This window comes from Coregonus clupeaformis, chromosome 6, assembly GCF_020615455.1.
Source record: "Coregonus clupeaformis isolate EN_2021a chromosome 6, ASM2061545v1, whole genome shotgun sequence".
NCBI classification, from domain to species: domain Eukaryota; kingdom Metazoa; phylum Chordata; class Actinopteri; order Salmoniformes; family Salmonidae; genus Coregonus; species Coregonus clupeaformis.
The window spans coordinates 49,300,161-49,322,315 of NC_059197.1; the positions used below are offsets into that span (position 1 = coordinate 49,300,161).

The following is a 22,155-nucleotide window of genomic DNA, read 5'->3' on the forward strand; positions in this document are numbered from 1 at the left end:
TACAAAGTCTTTATTTAACCTTTTATCTTGTGTGTTTTGCAGGTAGAGGCTGTCAATCTGAACCACAACTACCACCATGCACTGCATAGACGTTCACAGAATCAAAATGGCCACTCCTTCCCAGCAGGACTAAATGTCTTGGAGTTGAAGTTGGAGGGCATGGAGAGAGATGAACATCACAGCCATCACAACCAGGGTCACTCTGACAGCCACAGCCAGCACTCTGACGAGGGGAGCGAGTCACACAAGACACAAGGAGACAGCATGACCAGGTGAGGACAGCAAAATCAGCTATATGCTCTCTCTCTCTCTGCCTCTAGACTGGTCCCAGATCAGCTATATGCTCTCTCTCTCTGCCTCTAGACTGGTCCCAGATCAGCTATATGCTCTCTCTCTCTGCCTTTAGACTGGTCCCAGATCAGCTATATGCTCTCTCTCTCTGCCTCTAGACTGGTCCCAGATCAGCTATATGCTCTCTCTCTCTGCCTTTAGACTGGTCCCAGATCAGCTATATGCTCTCTCTCTCTGCCTCTAGACTGGTCCCAGATCAGCTATATGCTCTCTCTCTCTGCCTCTAGACTGGTCCCAGATCAGCTATATGCTCTCTCTCTCTGCCTTTAGACTGGTCCCAGATCAGCTATAGGCTCTCTCTCTCTGCCTTTAGACTGGTCCCAGATCAGCTATATGCTCTCTCTCTCTGCCTTTAGACTGGTCCCAGATCAGCTATATGCTCTCTCTCTCTACCTCTAGACTGGTCCCAGATCAGCTATATGCTCTCTCTCTCTGCCTTTAGACTGGTCCCAGATCAGCTATATGCTCTCTCTCTCTGCCTCTAGACTGGTCCCAGATCAGCTATATGCTCTCTCTCTCTGCCTCTAGACTGGTCCCAGATCAGCTATATGCTCTCTCTCTCTGCCTTTAGACTGGTCCCAGAACAGCTATATGCTCTCTCTCTCTGCCTTTAGACTGGTCCCAGATCAGCTATATGCTCTCTCTCTCTGCCTCTAGACTGGTCCCAGATCAGCTATATGCTCTCTCTCTGCCTTTAGACTGGTCCCAGATCAGCTATATGCTCTCTCTCTCTGCCTTTAGACTGGTCCCAGAACAGCTATATGCTCTCTCTCTCTGCCTTTAGACTGGTCCCAGATCAGCTATATGCTCTCTCTCTCTGCCTCTAGACTGGTCCCAGATCAGCTATATGCTCTCTCTCTCTGCCTCTAGACTGGTCCCAGATCAGCTATATGCTCTCTCTCTCTGCCTCTAGACTGGTCCCAGATCAGCTATATGCTCTCTCTCTCTGCCTTTAGACTGGTCCCAGATCAGCTATAGGCTCTCTCTCTCTGCCTTTAGACTGGTCCCAGATCAGCTATATGCTCTCTCTCTCTGCCTTTAGACTGGTCCCAGATCAGCTATATGCTCTCTCTCTCTACCTCTAGACTGGTCCCAGATCAGCTATATGCTCTCTCTCTCTGCCTTTAGACTGGTCCCAGATCAGCTATATGCTCTCTCTCTCTGCCTCTAGACTGGTCCCAGATCAGCTATATGCTCTCTCTCTCTGCCTTTAGACTGGTCCCAGATCAGCTATATGCTCTCTCTCTGCCTTTAGACTGGTCCCAGAACAGCTATATGCTCTCTCTCTCTGCCTTTAGACTGGTCCCAGATCAGCTATATGCTCTCTCTCTCTGCCTCTAGACTGGTCCCAGATCAGCTATATGCTCTCTCTCTGCCTTTAGACTGGTCCCAGATCAGCTATATGCTCTCTCTCTCTGCCTTTAGACTGGTCCCAGAACAGCTATATGCTCTCTCTCTCTCTGCCTTTAGACTGGTCCCAGATCAGCTATATGCTCTCTCTCTCTGCCTCTAGACTGGTCCCAGATCAGCTATATGCTCTCTCTCTCTGCCTCTAGACTGGTCCCAGATCAGCTATATGCTCTCTCTCTCTGCCTCTAGACTGGTCCCAAATCAGCTATATGCTCTCTCTCTCTCTCTGCCTTTAGACTGGTCCCAGATCAGCTATATGCTCTCTCTCTCTCTCTGCCTCTAGACTGGTCCCAGATCAGCTATATGCTCTCTCTCTGCCTCTAGACTGGTCCCAGATCAGCTATATGCTCTCTCTCTCTGCCTTAAGACTGGTCCCAGATCAGCTATATGCTCTCTCTCTCTGCCTCTAGACTGGTCCCAAATCAGCTATATGCTCTCTCTCTCTCTCTGCCTTTAGACTGGTCCCAGATCAGCTATATGCTCTCTCTCTGCCTCTAGACTGGTCCCAGATCAGCTATATGCTCTCTCTCTCTGCCTTAAGACTGGTCCCAGATCAGCTATATGCTCTCTCTCTCTGCCTCTAGACTGGTCCCAAATCAGCTATATGCTCTCTCTCTCTCTCTGCCTTTAGACTGGTCCCAAATCAGCTATATGCTCTCTCTCTCTGCCTTTAGACTGGTCCCAGATCAGCTATATGCTCTCTCTCTCTCTCTCTCTCTCTCTCTCTCTCTCTCTCTCTCTCTCTCTCTCTCTCTCTCTCTCTCTCGCTCCCCTCTCTCTCTCTCTCTCTCTCTCTCTCTCTCTCGCTCCCCTCTCTCTCTCTCTCTCTCTCTCTCTCTCTCTCTCTCTCTCTCTCTCTCTCTCTCTCTCTCTCTCTCTCTCTGTCCCCCTCTCTCTCTCTCTCTCTCTCTCTCTCTCTCGCTCCCCCTCTCTCTCTCTCTCTCTCTCTCTCTCTCTCTCTCTCTCTCTCTCTCTCTCTCTCTCTCTCTCTCTCTCTCTCTCTCTCTCTCTCTCTCTCTCTCTCTCTCTCTCTCTCTCTCTCTCTCTCTCTCTCTCTCTCTCTCTCTCTCAGTTTAAGGGCTTTATTGGCATGGGAAACATATGTTAACATTGCCAAAGCAAGTGAAGTAGATAGTAAACAAAAGTGAAATAAACAATACAAATTAACAGTAAACATTACACTCAGAAGTTTCAAAAGAATAAAGACATTTCAAATGTCATATTATGTCTATATACAGTGTTGTAACAATGTGCAAATAGTTAAAGTTCAAATGGGAAAATAAATAAACTAAAAAAAATATGGGTTGTATTTACAATGGTGTTTGTTCTTCACTGGTTGCCCTTTTCTTGTGGCAACAGGTCACAAATCTTGCTGCTGTGATTGCACACTGTAGTATTTCACCCAGTAGACATGGGCATTTATCAAAATTGGGTTTTGTCTACAAATTCTTTGTGGATCTGTGTAATCTGAGGGAAATATGTGTCTCTAATATGGTCATACATTTGGCAGGAGGTTAGGAAGTGCAGCTCAGTTTCCACCTCATTTTGTGGGCAGTGTGCACATAGCCTGTCTTCTCTTGAGAGCCAGGTCTGCCTACGGCGGCCTTTCTCAATAGCAAGGCTATGCTCTCTGAGTCTGTACATAGTCAAAGTCTGCATGCAGAGTCTCAATTTGGTGTTTGTCCCATTTTGTGAATTATTGGTTGGTGAGCGGAACCCAGACGTCACAACCATAAAGAGTAATAGGTTCTATAACTGATTCAAGTATTTTTTGCCAGATCCTAATTGGTATGTCAAATTTTATGTTCCTTTTGATGGCATAGAAGGCCCTTCTTGCCTTGTCTCTCAGATCGTTCACAGCTTTGCGGAAATTACCTGTGGCGCTGATGTTTAGGCCGAGGTATGTATAGTTTTTTGTGTGCTCTAGGGCAACGGTGTCTAGATGGAATTTGTATTTGTGGTCCTGGCAACTGGACCTTTTTTGGAACACCATTATTTTTATCTTACTGAGATTTACTGTCAGGGCCCAGGTCTGACAGAATATGTGCAGAAGATCTAGGTGCTGCTGTAGGCCCTCCTTGGTTGGTGACAGAAGCACCAGATCATCAGCAAACAGTAGACATTTGACTTCAGATTCTAGTGGGGTGAGGCCGGGTGCTGCAGACTGTTCTAGTGCCCTCGCCAATTCATTAATATATATGTTGAAGAGGGTGGGGCTTAAACTGCATCCCTGTCTCACTCCATGGCCCTGTGGAAAGAAATGTGTGTGTTTTTTGCCCATTTTAACCGCACACTTGTTGTTTGTGTACATGGATTTTATAATGTCGTATGTTTTTCCCCCAACCCCACCTTCCATCAATTTGTATAGCAGACCCTCATGCCAAATTGAGTAAAAAGCTTTTTTGAAATCAACAAAGCATGAGAAGACTTTGCCTTTGTTTTGGTTTGTTTGTTTGTCAATTAGGGTGTGCAGGGTGAATTCGTGGTCTGTCGTACGGTAATTTGGTAAAAAGCCAATTTGACATTTGCTCAGTACATTGTTTTCACTGAGGAAATGAACTAGTCTGCTGTTAATGATAATGTAGAGGATTTCCCCAAGGTTGCTGTTGACGCATATCCCACGGTAGTTATTGGGGTCAAATTTGTCTCCACTTTTGTGGATTGGGGTGATCAGTCCTTGGTTCTCTCTCTCTCTCTCTCTCTCTCTCTCTCCATCTATCTCTCCCCCCTCCTCTCTCTCTCTATCTCTGTCTCTGCCTCTGCCTCTGCCTCTGCCTCTAGCCTGGTCCCAGATCAGCTAAATGCTTTCTCTCTTTAACTCTAGACTGGTCCCAGATCAGCTAAATGCTTTCTCTCTTTAACTCTAGACTGGTCCCAGATCTGTTTGTGCTGGGGTTTTTTTAACACATACAGTACCAGTCAAAAGTTTGGACACACCAACTCATTCAAGTGTTTTCTTTATTTTTACTATTTTCTAAGTGGTAGAATAATAGTGAAGACATGAAATACTTCATATGGAATCATGTAGTAACCAAAAAAGTGTTTAACAAATCAAAATATATATATTTTTTGAGATTCTTCAAATAGCCACCCTTTGCCTTGATGACAGCTTTGCACACGCTTGGCATTCTCTCAACCAGCTTCATGAGGTAGTCACCTGGAATGCATTTCAATTAACAGCTGCAACTTGTTAAAATATAATTTGTGGAATTTCTTTCCTTCTTAATGCGTTTGAGCCAATCAGTTGTGTGCAATATGTAACTTTTTGGTTGATCAAATTCACATAGAAATGTTTGTTATAGATCTGTCATTGTCATTGAAAGCAAGTCTAATAAGTGGTAGATCTGTTCTATGTGCACTATTTCTATGCTTCCCTTTCTTAAATTTCCTTTTTGCCTCTTTTACTTTTGGTTTTGTACACCAGGTTGAAACAGCTGAAAATACAACATTTTTGCTTATGGAAATAATATATTTCACAGCAGTTTAGATGGTACAATGATTCTCTACACTATACTTTCTTGTTTTGTCACATAAACTGAAATTAGGCAAACTATTAGAATTTTAGCAACCAGGAAATGGCGGAGCGATTTCTGCATAGTGCATATTTAAGCATTAGATCATACCAGATGCATCTTTATTTATGAGCCAACTTTTAAGAATGTTTCCCAAACAAGCAGGTAGAGAGAACATTCGCGAAGTCCGTCGTGACTACGTGTCGATACTGATAGGATCGAAAGAAACGCAGCGCTGCTCTCGGATCAGTTTTCACCATTCAAATCTTTCCTTTGCATTAGACTTATTCCACGATACTGACGACGGATCAGCTCCTAGAGAGCAATTATCACTTATGGCTGCAAATATTGAGGCGGCTTATTCTAAATAATAGGCCTATAATAATCCCTATAATAGGCCTATAATAATCCCTATAATAGGCCTATAATAATCCCTATAATAGGCCTATAATAATCCCTATAATAGGCCTATAATAATCCCTATAATAGGCCTATAATAATCCCTATAATAGGCCTATAATAATCCCTATAATAGGCCTATAATAATCCCTATAATAGGCCTATAATAATCCCTATAATAGGCCTATTATAATCCCTATAATAGGCCTATAATAATCCCTATAATAGGCTAACGCACTAAATAAAGATTTGGTATGTGCCCTTGAGCAAGGCACTTAACCCTAATTTGCTCCAGGGGCGCCTTACCACTATGTCTGACCCTGTAAAAAAACACATTTCATTGCGCCTAGCCGGTGTATGTGACAATAAAAACATCTATCTATAATTTAGTAAAATAGAATTCAATTGAATGAACATAAAAATGAAATGTGATTGAAGTGTATAGGCCTACGTAGCCTATAATGTATTCATATTTTGCAGTCATCTCGGTTTTCATTTGAAGCATCATTTTATTCTTTGCTTTTTTTGTAACAGTTGCAAAGACATTGGCAACTTTGTAGGCTATTTGTAGTCAACTTCATTCTGGAGTTATCGGTGGTCACAGAGAGACAGATACACCTCTTGATTCTGTGTTTAGCAGAGATCTTCTGTTTATAAAATGATGCGGAAGGGCAAAAAAAAAGCATCTAACGACGCACTTAGCTGTTCTACGAGTGATCTGTATCTCCCGAGTGGCGCAGTGGTCTAAGGCACTGCATCGCAGTGCTAGCTGTGCCACTAGAGATCCTGGTTCGAATCCAGGCTCTGTCGTAGCCGGCCGTGACCGGGAGACCCATGGGGCGGGCGCACAATGGTGGTCCAGGGTAGGGAGGGAATGGCCGGCAGGGATGTAGCTCAGTTGGTAGAGCCTGGCATTTGCAACGCCAGGGTTGTGGGTTCGATTCCCACGGGGGGCCAGTATGAAAAATACAAATGTATGCACTCACTAACTGTAAGTCGCTCTGGATAAGAGCGTCTGCTAAATGACAAAAATGTAAATTCTGATGCAGTGGGTAAATAACGAGTGATTTCAAGTGCAACTTTAGTAACGATGGTTTTAAGAAACAGCTTGGCTACTAAAGACACATCGTAAAGATGGTTCTAACGATGATCTTAATGCTACGAAGTCTCTGGGAAACGAGGTCCTCGAGCAGGGTAGTCTCTCTCTCTCTACACAGCAGGGGAAAACGGTTGGTAATGACGTCATTTCAACCCTTTATGTCTGCTGGCTGAGCAGAGAGAGAGAGAGACTACCATGTATGTCTGTTTAGTTGATAAAAAACTGATAATGGCTCAAAGATTCAACTAGATTTTTATCTGCACATCAGATTGAGAGATTCTACTTTTGCCAACCCGAGGCAGAGGCGCCATGTAACGACTCCCAACCCTAAAACCTCCTGCTCTCTCTCTACAGCAGCATCCATGAGGACGAGGACACCCTGAGCCCGGAGCAGAAGGCTGAGCGGGAACGAGAGCGGCGGATGGCCAACAACGCCCGCGAGCGCCTGCGGGTCCGCGACATCAACGAAGCGTTCAAGGAGTTGGGTCACATGACACAGCTGCACCTGAAGAGCGGGAAGCCGCAGACCAAGCTGCTGGTACTGCACCAGGCCGTGGGCTGTAATACTTAGTCTAGAGCAACAGGTCAGAGGTCAGTACTCCTGCTATCCCAAAACAGATTTCTCTTATAAAAGAGATTATGGCTGTTTCTCAATTAAACTTTCCTCACATCCTCTCTCCTCACCTTCTTTTCAAAAACACATTGGGGGAGAAGGTCTGAGGGAGGACCTTGTACCTTATCTTACAATACGATTGAAAAGGAGATTAGGAAAACACGAAAATATACATATATCTGTTATCTCAATGACTAACCTAACATATATATATATATATATACAGTGCATTCGGAAAGTATTCAGACCCCTTGACTCTTTCCGAAATTTTTTCACATTACAGCCTTATTCTAAAATTGATCAAATTGTTTATTTCCCTCATGAATCTACACACAATACCCCTTAATGACAAAGCAAAAACAAGTTTTTAGAATTTTTTGCAAATTTATAAAAACAAAAAAACGGAAATATCACATTTACATAAGTATTCAGACCCTTTACTCTGTATTTTGTTGAAGCACCTTTGGCAGCGATTACAGCCTCGAGTCTTCTTGGGTATGACGCTACAAGCTTGGCACACTTGTATTTGGGGAGTTTCTCCCATTCTTCTTTGCAGATCCTCTCAAGCTCTGTCAGGTTGGATGGGGAGCGTCGCTGCACAGCTATTTTCAGGTCTCTCCATAGATATTAGATCTGGTTGAAGTCTGGGCTCTGGCTGGGCCACTCAAGGACATTCAGAGACTTGTCCTGAAGCCACTCCTGCGTTGAATTGGCTGTGTGCTTAGGGTCGTTGGCCTGTTGGAAAGTGAACCTTCGCCCCAGTCTGAGGTCCTGAGTGCCCTGGAGCAGGTTTTCATCAAGGATCTCTCTGTACTTTGCTCCGTTCATCTTTCTGTCGATCCTGACTAGTCTCCCAGTCCCTGGCGCTGAAAAACATCCCCACAGCATGATGCTGCCACCACCATGCTTCACCGTAGGGATGGTGCCAGGTTTCCTCCAGACGTGACGCTTGGCATTCAGGCCAAGTTTGTTTGTTTTTACTCATGATTTTCCTCTACCCTCAACCTCTCTGATCATTTTCATGATGTCCATCCGGTTTGCTTCTATATGCCATATCTTTCTAACTGTGCTCTTTCACAAAAGCTCTCAACCTATATACTTATTATGGACACAGTATGCTTTAAATGAGTTATCTTGTTGTTATTAGTTATTGCTAGTTATTAGTCCCATACTTCAACACCACCCACCTATCTCTTAACACCATCCATATTGGATTTCTATTTGCTATATATTTTTCAACTGTACATTTTACATTTACATTTTAGTCATTTAGCAGATGCTCTTATCCAGAGCGACTTACAGTTAGTGAGTGCATACATTTTCCATACTGGCCCCCCGTGGGAAACGAACCCACAACCCTGGCGTTGCAAGCGCCATGTTCTACCAACTGAGCTACAGGAGACATCACTGTACTGTGATGTTTTACAAAAGTTCTGAACCCTTCTATTCTCATTGTTTCTACAGATTGTAAATTGAAAATATTTTTGTTGTTGCTAAAAGTAGTATTATATTATTGATCGATTGACTATGACTTTTCAGATCACCCAGTAATGCTATCTGCAAGGTTAGTTCCAGGTAAATATTGCAATCCTTCAGCCATTCCTGGACCTGTGACCAAAAACAAGCTACAAATGGACAGTACCAAAACAAATGATCTAATGATTCTGTCTCTTCGCAGCGAAATCTACAGAGCTGGGAAGATTGTATCCCCCATATAAATACCATTCTATTGGTAGCAAGAATTTTATATAATAATTTAAATTGAAAGATTCTAAGTTTTGAATCCGGTGTCGTTTTGCGTATCAGTTCATAAACACTATGCAATTGAATCAGTACGTCAAAAATCTCTTCCCAACTATTTTGCAATCTATATGGGACGGCTGTCAATCCTTTTGTCCTTAAATGAAACTGGTTTACTTTTTTTATTTATCACAATTTTCTTTAACCAATTGTGTTCTTTAATGCAGGGCAGACAGACAAGTTCCTTACTTTTTCCCCCTTCCACTTTCCTCTTCCATTTTTGCGTAAGGCTGCAATTATTTGGTTGTAATTTTGGGTAGAGCAGACATTTCCATATGTTTTTGTTAGCTGCATGTGCAACATAACTCCACCAGTCCTACCTATTATATCATTTACGAAGATTATACCTTTAAAAAAATATTATTTAAAAAATAATGGTTTTTTATCAATTAGTATATTTGAGTTTAACCACAATATTTGTTGCATTATTTGTTCTGTCGTTTCTGGAGGATTAAATTGAAATTGCAACCAACTTTCTATGGCTTGTTTTAGAAATAGTGATATTTGGGAGATGATTTCCTTTTCAAATGACTGAAAGTGAGAGGTTGTAATCTGAATAAAGGGAAAAAGGTCATTCTTGAACATTGGGTGAGACAAACTTAATAATTTGCTAGAGAACCAGTTCGGATTTAAGTATAACTTTGGTATGACTGAAGCTTTTAGTGATAGGTCTAATGCTTTAATATTTAATAATTTCTGTCCTCCGAATTCATATTCATTATTTAAATAGGCCTGTTTGATTTTGTCTGGCTTGCCGTTCCAAATAAAATGGAATATTTATTTTCTCATATAATTTCAAAAACTGTTTGCTAGGCGTAGGCAAGACCATAAGCAAATAGATAAACTGGGATAATACTAAAGAGTTAATCAGGGTGATTTTTCCACAAATTGACAGGTATTTTCCTTTCCATGGTAGCAAGATCTTATCTATTTTTGCTAACTTTATATAAAAATGTATTGGAGTGAGATAATTTCTTTCTTTCGGGATATGTATTCCAAGTATATCCACATCACCATCAGACCATTTAATTGGTGAACTACATGGTAATGTGAAAATTGTATTTCTTAGTGATCCAATCCCTTGATATTATTGTTGGATCTGATTTTAATAGCTAACATTTCGATGGCCATAATAAATAGATATGCCGATAGTGGACAACTTTGTTTCACTCCTCTTGACAGTTTAAAACTTTCGGAGAAATAGCCATTAATTACTATTTTACACTTAGGGTTACTATACATGATTTTAACCCATTTTATAAGAGATTCTCCAAAATTGAAATGCTCCAGGCATTTATATATAAATCCCAGCCGTACTTTATCAAATGCCTTTTCAAAGTCTGCTATGAATACCAGGCCTGGTTTCCCAGAGTTTTCATAGTGTTCTATTGTTTCCAGTACTTGCCTTATATTATCTCCAATGTATCGTCCATGTAAAAAACCTGTCTGATTAGAATTAATAATGTCCGACAATACCTTTTTAATTCTACGTGCTATACATTTTGCTAGAATATTTGCACCACAACACTGAAGTGTAATGGGCCTCCAATTTTTTTAATGGACTGGATCTTTATATTTTCCACTTGTATCCTGTTTCAGTAATAATGAAATCAGACCTTCATCTTGAGTGTCTGATAATCTACCATTTACATAGGAGTGGTTAAAAAAGGTTTGGTATACCTCGACTGGTATGCCATCCAACCCTGGAGTTTTCACGGACTTAAAGTCTTTAATTGCATCCAGAAGTTCCTCCTCTGTAATTTCAACCTTCACATGAGTCTTTCTGTATGGCTGTTAATTTTACATTATCAATAGAAAACAAATCTCTACAATTAGCTTCAGTTAGAGGAGATGGAGGCGACTGAAACGAAAACATATTACATTTACGTCATTTAGCAGACGCTCTTATCCAGAGCGACTTACATGAGCAATTAGGGTTAAGTGCCTTGCTCAAGGGCACATCGACAGATTTTTCACCTAGTCGGCTCGGGGATTAGAACCAGCGACCTTTCGGTTACTGGCACAACGCTCTTAACCACTAAGCTACCTGCCGCCCATGTGCTTAAAGTACTTTGCTTCCTCCTTCAATATATAATTTGGTGAATCATGGTTGACTGTCATTTGTAACCAGTTTCAGTAAATTATTTTTGGTAGCATTTCTATGTTGAAGATTAAAAAATAATTGGGTGCATTTTTCCCCATATTCCATCCAGTTTGCTTTATTCATTTAATATATTACACTTGATCTTTCTCCATTTCTTTTAGTTTTTCCTCTAATTTATTCTGAGCCTCTATGTTAAATTTTTATTGCTATCTATCTGTTCTGTTAGACCTTCTATTTCCTTTGTTAGTATGGACTCTTTTGACCTAAATTGCTTTTGTTTTCGAGATGAGTACTGAATTGCATGGCCTCTAAAGGCACATTTAAAAGTGTCCCATACAATAAGGGGATTTGTGTACCAATGTTATGTCGGAAAAAATCAGTTATAAATTCCTCTGTCCTAGTTAAAAACAAGTTATCATCCAATAGGCTTTGATTACATTTCCAATATCCTCGCCCACGTGGAAATTCAGTAAGAGTAATGTATATGCCAATTATATGATGGTGCGACCGCATTCTGTCCTCTATCAACACTTTTTAAACTTTTGGTGCCAATGAGAATGACATAAGAAAGAAGTCAAGATGACTAGCTTGATTGAGCCTCCGCCATGTATATCTCACTAGATCAGGATATTTAAGCCTCCATATATCTACTAGTTCTAATGTATCCATGACATTCACGATTTCCTTAAGAGCATGAGGGTGATAGTTTGTAGTGTGATTTCCTTTACGGTCCATTGAGCTATTTAAAACGTTATTATAATCTCCCACCATAATAATAGAGTTTTGTATTGCTTGCAGGGTTGATCATTTATTATATATGTTGTCAAAGAAGTGTGGATCATCATTATTTGGTCCGTAAAGGTTAATGAGCCATATCTGTTTATGGTCCAATAACATATTTAAAATAATCCATCTAACTTGCGGATCTGTTTGGACAATTTGCACATTCGGATCGAAATTACTGTTAATTAATATCATTACCCCTTTTGAGTTTCTTTGCCCATTTCTTTGCCCATGGGAGAAGTATATTTTGTTCTCCACTATTCCGCCTGCTAAAGCCCCTCCCCATCCCAAGTTGGGCCGTCATCCCAGTGATTGGCATACCACCCCCGTCCCCCTGAATCCCTAGGCCCCCGAGAGGCCAGGACCCATCCATCGAAAACAGCACGCAGTGCCACCCACAGAACAGAAGCAGGTCAACCACCAAAAGCATTTCCAATGCTCTCACCTCAATATATACAGTTGGAGTCGGAAGTTTACATACACTTAGGTTGGAGTCACTAAAACTTGTTTTTCAACCACTCCACAAATTTCTTGTTAACAAACTATAGTTTTGGCAAGTTGGTTAGGACATCTACTTTGTGCATGACACAAGTCATTTTTCCAACAATTGTTTACAGACAGACTATTTCACTTATAATTCACTGTATCACAATTCCAGTGGGTCAGAAGTTTACATACACTAAGTTGACTGTGCCTTTAAACAGCTTGGAAAATTCCTGAAAATTATGTCATGGCTTTAGAAGCTTCTGATAGGCTAATTGACATAATTTGAGTCAATTGGAGGTGTACCTGTGGATGTATTTCAAGGCCTACCTTCAAACTCAGTGCCTCTTTGCTTGACATCATGGGAAAATCAAAAGAAATCAGCCAAGACCCCAGGAAAAATATTGTAGACCTCCACAAGTCTGGTTCATCCTTGGGAGCAATTTCCAAATGCCTGAAGGTACCACGTTCATCTGTACAAACAATAGTATGCAAGTATAAACACCATGGGACCACGCAGCCGTCATACCGCTCAGGAAGGAGACGCGTTCTGTATCCTAGAGATTTAACGTACATTGGTGCGAAAAGTGCAAATCAATCCCAGAACAACAGCAAAGGACCTTGTGAAGATGCTGGAGGAAACAGGTACAAAAGTATCTACTGTATATCCACAGTAAAACGAGTCCTATATCGACATAACCTGAAAGGCTGCTCAGCAAGGAAGAAGCCACTGCTCCAAAACCGCCATAAAAAAGCCAGAATACGGTTTGCAACTGCACATGGGGACAAAGATCATACTTTTTGGAGAAATGTCCTCTGGTCTGATGAAACAAAAATAGAACTGTTTGGCCATAATGACCATCGTTATGTTTGGAGGAAAAAGGGGGTTGCTTGCAAGCCGAAGAACACCATCCCAACCGTGAAGCACGGGGTGGCAGCATCATGCTGTGGGGGTGCTTTGCTGCAGGAGGGACTGGTGCACTTCACAAAATAGATGGCATCATGAGGAAGGAAAACTATGTGGCTATATTGAAGCGACATCAAGACATCAGTCAGGAAGTTAAAGCTTGGTCGCAAATGTGTCTTCCAAATGGACAATGACCTCAAGCATACTTCCAAAGTTGTGGCAAAATGGCTTAAGGACAACAAAGTCAAGGTATAGGAGTGGCCATCACAAAGCCCTGACCTCAATCCTATAGGAAATGTGTGGGCAGATCTGAAAAAGCGTGTGCGAGCAAGGAGGCCTACAAAAAAGCTTGTGGAAGGCTACCCGAAACGTTTGACCCAAGTTAAACAATTTAAAGGCAATGCTACCAAATTGCCATTGTATTACATTACATTACATTTTTGTCATGCAATTATTATTTTAGCAAACAATTATTGTGGTTCATCCTATATTCTCCCTAACATCCTTACCCCCTTGCAACAGATGTGGGATAAACACACACACACGCACACGCACGCACGCACACGCACACACACACACACACACACACACACACACACACACACACACACACACACACACACACACACACACATACTCTTACACACTCCACCCCTTTCCTCCACAATCAACCATAAGCTCAGATGCTCAGCTGTTGTTACATCCCAGAGCCCAACTCAAGAAAGGACCTGATTTACGAATGCATATAGAGTTACAGCTGTTTGAGAAAGCATGCAAGATCGAGCAAAAATTAACAACAATGTGAGATTTGATTAACCTATGTAAAGTCCTAGGTGATGGAGATCAGATCCACCCTCTTCCCCTGAGACACAAACACTCTGGTCCCCCGTTGTAACCATTTTTCCCAGGCATCTCTGTGCAATCAGACCTTTGATTATTTTGTGCCACCTGGGCCACAATGATAAACCCCCTCTCTGATTGTCAGAGTGTGACCCCCTCCCCATGGGTTACTGCAGCCAGTGTTGCCAGCACTGCCACTACCTGGGTGGGGGTACCCCACCGGAATCCCCACCGGCTAGGTACAAGGTCATCAAGGTTCTCATTAGCAGCTTTGAGAATTTCCTTGTATATTATGCTCTCCCATCAGGGGGCTCTGGCTTTGTAGGACCAACCCTGCCAGGCAGGCTCAGAATCTTGAGGGGTTCGGTGCTGCTCAAGTAGGTCTCTGACCGCATTTATCTTTCTGTTTTGGCTGCATATAGGCAACTCACAGCAGGTCCATAAAACAGATGGGGACTTCTCTTTGGTGTATGGGTCGCTCAGGTGGGTGTCTAGGATATAGGGTTGGGGACCGTTCCATCATGATAGGACAATAAATAAATAAATTAGATGTATACTTTATTTTAAAATGTATATCCCTCATCTGCACAACATTGAAAGCTCTCTCTCACAACCCCTGCTCACAGACACACGTTGGTTCTGGGATATTCAACCTTTTCCTTTCTCACTCACTTAATGCCACACTTTTCCAAACACCAAAACGCACACCACACCTTCCATCACAATACATCCCCCCATCCCCCCATACTGTGCCTTCTATGTCTTCTGTTCACTATGTTTTTATCTCCACTATGTTGATTGAGTACTTGTGTTCTAATTAGTTGTATTTGAAGATGTATTATTTTGCTTGTAATACCGTCTTATCCCTTTATAAAATACTATAAATACTATAAAATGTGCTTTATTATTACAATCCCTAATTGGCTAGTATCGGGTGTTCCTTTATTCGACCGATTACTGATATTGAATATTATGTTTTTATCTTGAGGTGGTTTGTACCGCTGTGTATTCAATACGCCATCTTGTCTACCGGAAGTCTAGTTTTCCTCAATTTTTTCTCAGCTTCCTGCAGTCCTGTTCTGTAAGCTCCTAGGAAGAGTCCTGGTGGTTCCAAACTTCTTCCATTTAAGAATGATGGAGGCCACTGTGTTCTTGGGGACCTTCAGTGCACTTCTTGGTACACTTCCCCAGATCTGTGCCTCGACACAATCCTGTCTCGGAGCTCTACAGACAATTCCTTCAACCTCATGGCTTGGTTTTTGCTCTCAGTTGCTCTGTCAACTGTGGGACCTTATATAGACAGGTGTGTGCCTTTCCAAATCATGTCCAATCAATTGAATTTACCACAGGTGGACTCCAATCAAGTTGTAGAAACATCTCAAGGATGATCAATGGAAACAGGATGCACATGAGCTCAATTTCGAGTCTCAAAGCAAAGGGTCTGAATACTTATGTAAATAAGTTATTTCTGTTTTTTATTTTTTTATAAATTTGCAAAAACCTGTTTTCACTTTGTCATTATGGGGTATTGTGTGTAGATTGATGAGGGAAATTTTAAATTTTAATCCATTTTAGAATAAGGCTGTAACGTAACAATGTGGAAAAAGGGAAGGGGTCTGAATACTTTCCGAATGCACTGTATATAAAGGTTGAATGAATAAGTACTTCACTACAGTGGAACATTAAGTTATTTATCCTCCTCTCTGTCTACGGGATGGCGTGGGCATGGCTTCTTCCCTCTCTCCTCCATTAAGGTCAGAGATGGAGAAAGATAGAGATGGAGAAAGAGAGGGAGAGATGAGGGTGTGTGAGACAGACAGAGAGAGAGGTGGGTGTGCGGGAGAGATGGAGAGAGAGAGAGTTGGGGAGAAAGCATGAACGAGAGCGAGAAAGAAAGAGAGGCAAAGAGAGGGGGGAGTGCGAGAGCGAGAGAACAAGAGATTGAAGGAGAGAAAGAGAGAGGGAACGAGAGATTGAAGGAGAGAAAGAGAGAGGGAACGAGAGATTGAAGGAAAGAAAGAGAGAGGGAACGAGAGATTGAAGGAGAGAAAGAGAGAGGGAACGAGAGATTGAAGGAGAGAAAGAGAGAGGGAACGAGAGATTGAAGGAGAGAAAGAGAGAGGGAACGAGAGATTGAAGGAGAGAAAGAGAGAGGGAACGAGAGATTGAAGGAGAGAAAGAGAGAGGGAACGAGAGATTGAAGGAGAGAAAGAGAGAGGGAACGAGAGATTGAAGGAGAGAAAGAGAGAGGGAACGAGAGATTGAAGGAGAGAAAGAGAGAGGGAACGAGAGATTGAAGGAGAGAAAGAGAGATGGAACGAGAGATTGAAGGAGAGGAAGAGAGAGGGAACGAGAGATTGAAGGAGAGAAAGAGAGAGGGAACGAGAGATTGAAGGAGAGAAAGAGAGAGGGAACGAGAGATTGAAGGAGAGAAAGAGAGAGGGAACGAGAGATTGAAGGAGAGAAAGAATCCTAACAAGTACTAAACGTACTGAAAAATAAACACCAGAGGGGGTTACGTAAGATAATAGAGTCATACCATCTGATCCTGGTTCCCTGTCTGGTTCCCTGGCTGGTCTATGGGACAGTCCTACCTGGTTCCCTGGCTGGTCTCTGGGACAGTCCTAATGTTGATGTCCTGGTCCCTGTCTGGTCTATGGGACAGTCCTAACGTTGATGTCCTGGTTCCCTGGCTGGTCTATGGGACAGTCCTAACGTTGATGTCCTGGTTCCCTGGCTGGTCTATGGGACAGTCCTAACGTTGATGTCCTGGTTCCCTGGCTGGTCTATGGGACAGTCCTAACGTTGATGTCCTGGTTCCCTGGCTGGTCTCTGGGACAGTCCTACCTGGTTCCCTGTCTGGTTCCCTGTCTGGTCTATGGGACAGTCCTAACGTTGATGTCCTGGTTCCCTGTCCTGGTTCCCTGTCTGGTCTATGGGACAGTCCTAACGTTGATGTCCTGGTTCCCTAGCTGGTCTCTGGGACAGTCCTACCTGGTTCCCTGTCTGGTCTATGGGACAGTCCTAATGTTGATGTCCTGGTTCCCTGGCTGGTCTATGGGACAGTCCTAACGTTGATGTCCTGGTTCCCTGTCTGGTCTATGGGACAGTCCTAACGTTGATGTCCTGGTTCCCTGTCTGGTCTATGGGACAGTCCTAACGTTGATGTCCTGGTTCCCTGGCTGGTCTATGGGACAGTCCTACCTGGTTCCCTGGCTGGTCTATGGGACAGTCCTAATGTTGATGTCCTGGTTCCCTGTCTGGTCTATGGGACAGTCCTAATGTTGATGTCCTGGTCCCTGTCTGGTCTATGGGACAGTCCTAATGTTGATGTCCTGGTTCCCTGGCTGGTCTCTGGGACAGTCCTAATGTTGATGTCCTGGTTCCCTGTCTGGTCTATGGGACAGTCCTAATGTTGATGTCCTGGTTCCCTGGCTGGTCTATGGGACAGTCCTAACGTTGATGTCCTGGTTCCCTGTCTGGTCTATGGGACAGTCCTACCTGGTTCCCTGTCTGGTCTATGGGACAGTCCTAACGTTGATGTCCTGGTTTCCTGTCTGGTTCCCTGTCTGGTCTATGGGACAGTCCTACCTGGTTCCCTGGCTGGTCTCTGGGACAGTCCTAACGTTGATGTCCTGGTTCCCTGGCTGGTCAATGGGACAGTACTAACGTTGATGTCCTTGTGATCTGCTACCTCTAGAGCGTAACCTGAACCCTAAGGCAGCCTGTCTGAGGAGGAGGGAGCAGGAGAATACGTCAGCTGGGTTAACGGACGCCCAGGGCCTGCAGCAACACCAGGCATCACTACATCCTGGACTAGAGGCAGCTAACCCCATGGGACATCTATAAACATTTGACAGGTATGGGAATGGGCGCCTGACTTTGTATAAAAGCGGGGGGTGCACAATCTACGGCTGGTTCTGGGGGTCCTCCCCCAGAACATTTTAGATATATTTTTTTTACCATTTTCCTGCAATTCTATATTGTTTCTCAACAAGGGGAATCCATGTTTACTTGACAGAACGCAACATTGTCAACTTGCACATAACGTTTACATTTTATTTTTGTCACAAATAAGAAGATTACAACAATGTAATGCAATGCAAATCTCAACATTTTCAATATGGCAGTATTAATCTTGTAGGGCATTGAAAAATAACTCTCAACTGTACTTTGCTTTTTCATTTTCAATTTGGCAGACAGTATACTGCATACTGCATAATATATTTGGCAGACAGTATGCATACTTGAAGTTGAAAGTACACACTGGAGTTTTGCATTTTAATTTGGTCACAGATTATGTGTACATAAATTGTAAAATAAATTGCAAAGGTATTATTTATTTGCCGTTATCAGCTTTAAATGTGTTTTAATTGGCATCTATATACCTCCATAAATGTGTTTTAATTGGCACCTATATAACTCCATAAATTGCTGCTGTGAAACCTGATAGAAATAAATAATAAGATTATGCTCTAGTAATATGGGTCCTGGCCTCACCTTTGAACGGTTTCGGCTCGAGACATGCGGTTTTCTGCATTGTAATGAACAAGCATGCTTAGATGGTAATTGTTATATAATTTATAAAATGGTCAGATATATCTATTTTTAATACAGACTAGCTAAAAAATTAAGTGAAAATTGACAAATTACCCAATGGATTATAATAATTTTCTGGTACAGAAAGTGGAGGTGCAAAAACAGTTTGCACCCCCTTATTTTAATAGTGAGGGTGCACATGCTTTGTTTGCTCCATGGCTCAGGCATATATGGTAGTAACATATCTCAGGACTACTACTACTACTACTACTACTACTACTACTACTACTACTACTACTACTACTACTACTACTACTACTTTTACTACACTACTACTACTACTACTACTACTACTACTACTACTACTACTACTACTCCTTCTTCTTCTTCTTTGGTAGCATGTGTTGATCTGCTGTTGATCCAAGTTAAATAATCTATTCTTTCTTTCTACATATGAAGTGTGGAGGAGGATCATCCTGAGACGTTAAAGACCATCCGACACCATCCAAGGACATTTCATTGTTTCTCTGTAAAGTAGGATCTAAGACCAAGTAGCGAAGAGACAGAGGAAGTGTTGCTGCCGAAGAGACAGAGGAAGTGTTGCTGCCGAAGAGACAGAGGAAGTGTTGCTGCCGAAGAGACAGAGGAAGTGTTGCTGCCGAAGAGACAGAGGAAGTGTTGCTGCCGAAGAGACAGAGGAAGTGTTGCTGCCGAAGAGACAGAGGGAAGTGTTGCTGCCGAAGAGACAGAGGAAGTGTTGCTGCCGAAGAGACAGAGGAAGTGTTGCTGCAGCTAAATGGTCATGATAGTGACATTTCCTGATCCTCCTGTTGGAATTTGACTTGTGCCTAAACTTATAACTTGTTCCTGACAAATGTATTTTAACCAGCAAATGTTTTGTATGTTTTATATTCGTTATGTACAGTGAAAGAAAAATGTACAGTGAAGAAAAATAACGTAACACTTTCTTGTGTAATAATGCAATGTTTAATTCATCTTTTGATTCTATTCTCCTACGTCAGTGTGAATGTGTGCGCTTGGCTGAGCCAGATTTTTTGAGCTATGTGTGCTTTTTGGTTAAGTACTAGTCCATTTGTAGCCTAATTGTTCAGAGTTTTTATTGAAAATATTGATGACTTTGTACTAGCTTTTTATAGTTTATATTTTCTACAATTAATAATAAGTAAATATCTGAATTACAGATCTTTAATTTTAAACTAAAAATGGGTTAGGGTTAGGGTTAACCCTTCGTCAGAAGTATTTTTTGTCACATATTTTACTAGACATTGTAAATAATTATGTTTAATTCCCTGAGCAATCCACAACATAGTGTATATTGGAGAGTTCCATAACGGGGGATGTCTTTGTAAAACCTATACCTTCCAGCTATTTACATGTATGTTGTCCCCTATGTCATCTTCAGTAAATGTAAACCATAAAATGTACAGTCTGTGTACAGAAGTTTTGTTCATAAAATGCAATAAATGTTTTTAAGATATCAGAAGTATTTCTTATTTCTCCCTAAAAAAAAATGTTTTTTATCAGACATAGAGTATTTATTATTCGAGGCGTTAATAATGATGACGAGGATGATGACGAGAATGATGAACAACTGTGCAATTTGCTGAGTCGCTGGACAGCTCCGCTAGGGGGAACAAGTAGGCCTACTTTTGAATAGAGACAGTCTGGAATGCGGAGGGAGAATCCCCCGAGCGCCATACAACAGCTCCCACAAGTGGACCGTCACTTCAGCCAGCGTGTGCTGCACTACTTTTAAACAGAACTACGCCAATTTAGGTAAGTCCATTAAAACGGATTTGCGCGCAGGAACACTTTACTAAACTGTCTAGCTGTTACTTGAACCAATTGCACAGTTAGTGCTTTATGATGTGATTCTAGTTTCGGCATTGCCTGGTAGGCTATCTTATTGTTCAAGAACATCGATTGATCCGGTAGTAAAAGGTGGCGTTCTATTATCCGCTGGTGAAATTGCATAGAGGAGTATTCATGCATGTATCCTTTGTCTTTAATTACAATCGTACAAATAGAGGCTGATAAGGTACTTCTGAAGGAGACACTCTTTTGGTATTGGTTACTTAAAAAAGTTATGTCCTATTTATTTTCATTAAAAAGTGTAGACCTATTTTAAAACTGTAACCAATACCGTTTTTTTTTTATCGCTTTGGTGCCATTTTCACAAGTATGTAGTACATTTTCACAACTCTTTTGTACAAAACTCAAAACAGATAATCAAAAAGGAAGTTGTTTCAAAACTCTAAAACTTTTTCATCAAATGTAATCAGTGTTTCATCTAGAAATACTGTACAGGTTTCACATTGCAATACTTGTTCATATAAAGTACTTGCCTTTCACAATGCAATGCTCACATTACTTTCGATATGGTTCTCTTCTCTGTTGTTAAGAGACATTTTACTATTACTTAATCCGACTTTCCTTAATTGATGATCACTTAAACGTTTGGTAAACGTATTCATGGGGAGAGTCTATAATACCGCAATGTATGCCATTTGCGTAGCAGTCCACGCATTTTGGTAGGTGACCCCATTGAGAATTGAACCCAAAACTCTGGTGTTGCTTGTGCCATGCTCTTAGGAACTGAGCCATACAAGACCACTAAAATACATAGTGTATAATAAAATACACGATTACAACACAGGTGGAAGATGTATGATCGCCATAACCAATTAACGTACCACCGTACTTCAGGCCATGAGGATGAGACATGCAATGATTTCAATCCAGACCTATGTCAGGCTTTGATTCGCCATGCCAAAAGGTTTTTCCCCCCAGCTGAATGAACAATTAGGATATTTACTGCGATTTTCTATGAGAACCTATGGTCAAATGTTCAAGACAGGCTTGATGCGAACTAGTGTCTGCTAAACGTTGTTTCTTTCATTTCCTTAATTTTATTAATTGTGAAAGATGTCTTCAATGATCACACATGGGATAGAAATTATGGACATTTTATGTTCAGTACATTTTAATGGGTAGTGTAAGCCTAATGTGAAAATAGTGTAATATACTGTAATGTACAGTTCTGTAGCATACTACGTTCAAAGGGCAATTTTTAAACACGTATCTTAAAGTTGTTGCTATTGGATTAACTGGTAGTTAAAATAACTAATTATATTTCAAGGTAAACTTATATTTTGGGTCAATGGTTGTGTGGTGAAATATTTCTACAAACAAAATGAATGCACAATGAACGTTTTTGGAATGTAAGACCGGCTGTGTTTGGAGTTTAGAAAATGGACCACATACAGCCCTTGTGAAAACACGGCCAAAAGAGAT

At 41.7% G+C, this 22,155-nt stretch overlaps 1 pseudogene; it reads left to right on the forward strand.

Annotated features, from left to right (window-relative positions):
- The window catches only part of LOC121568417, a 54,036-nt pseudogene extending 34,473 nt beyond the window's left edge, over positions 1 to 19,563 (forward strand).
- Positions 19,564 to 22,155: the final 2,592 nt, after the last annotated feature.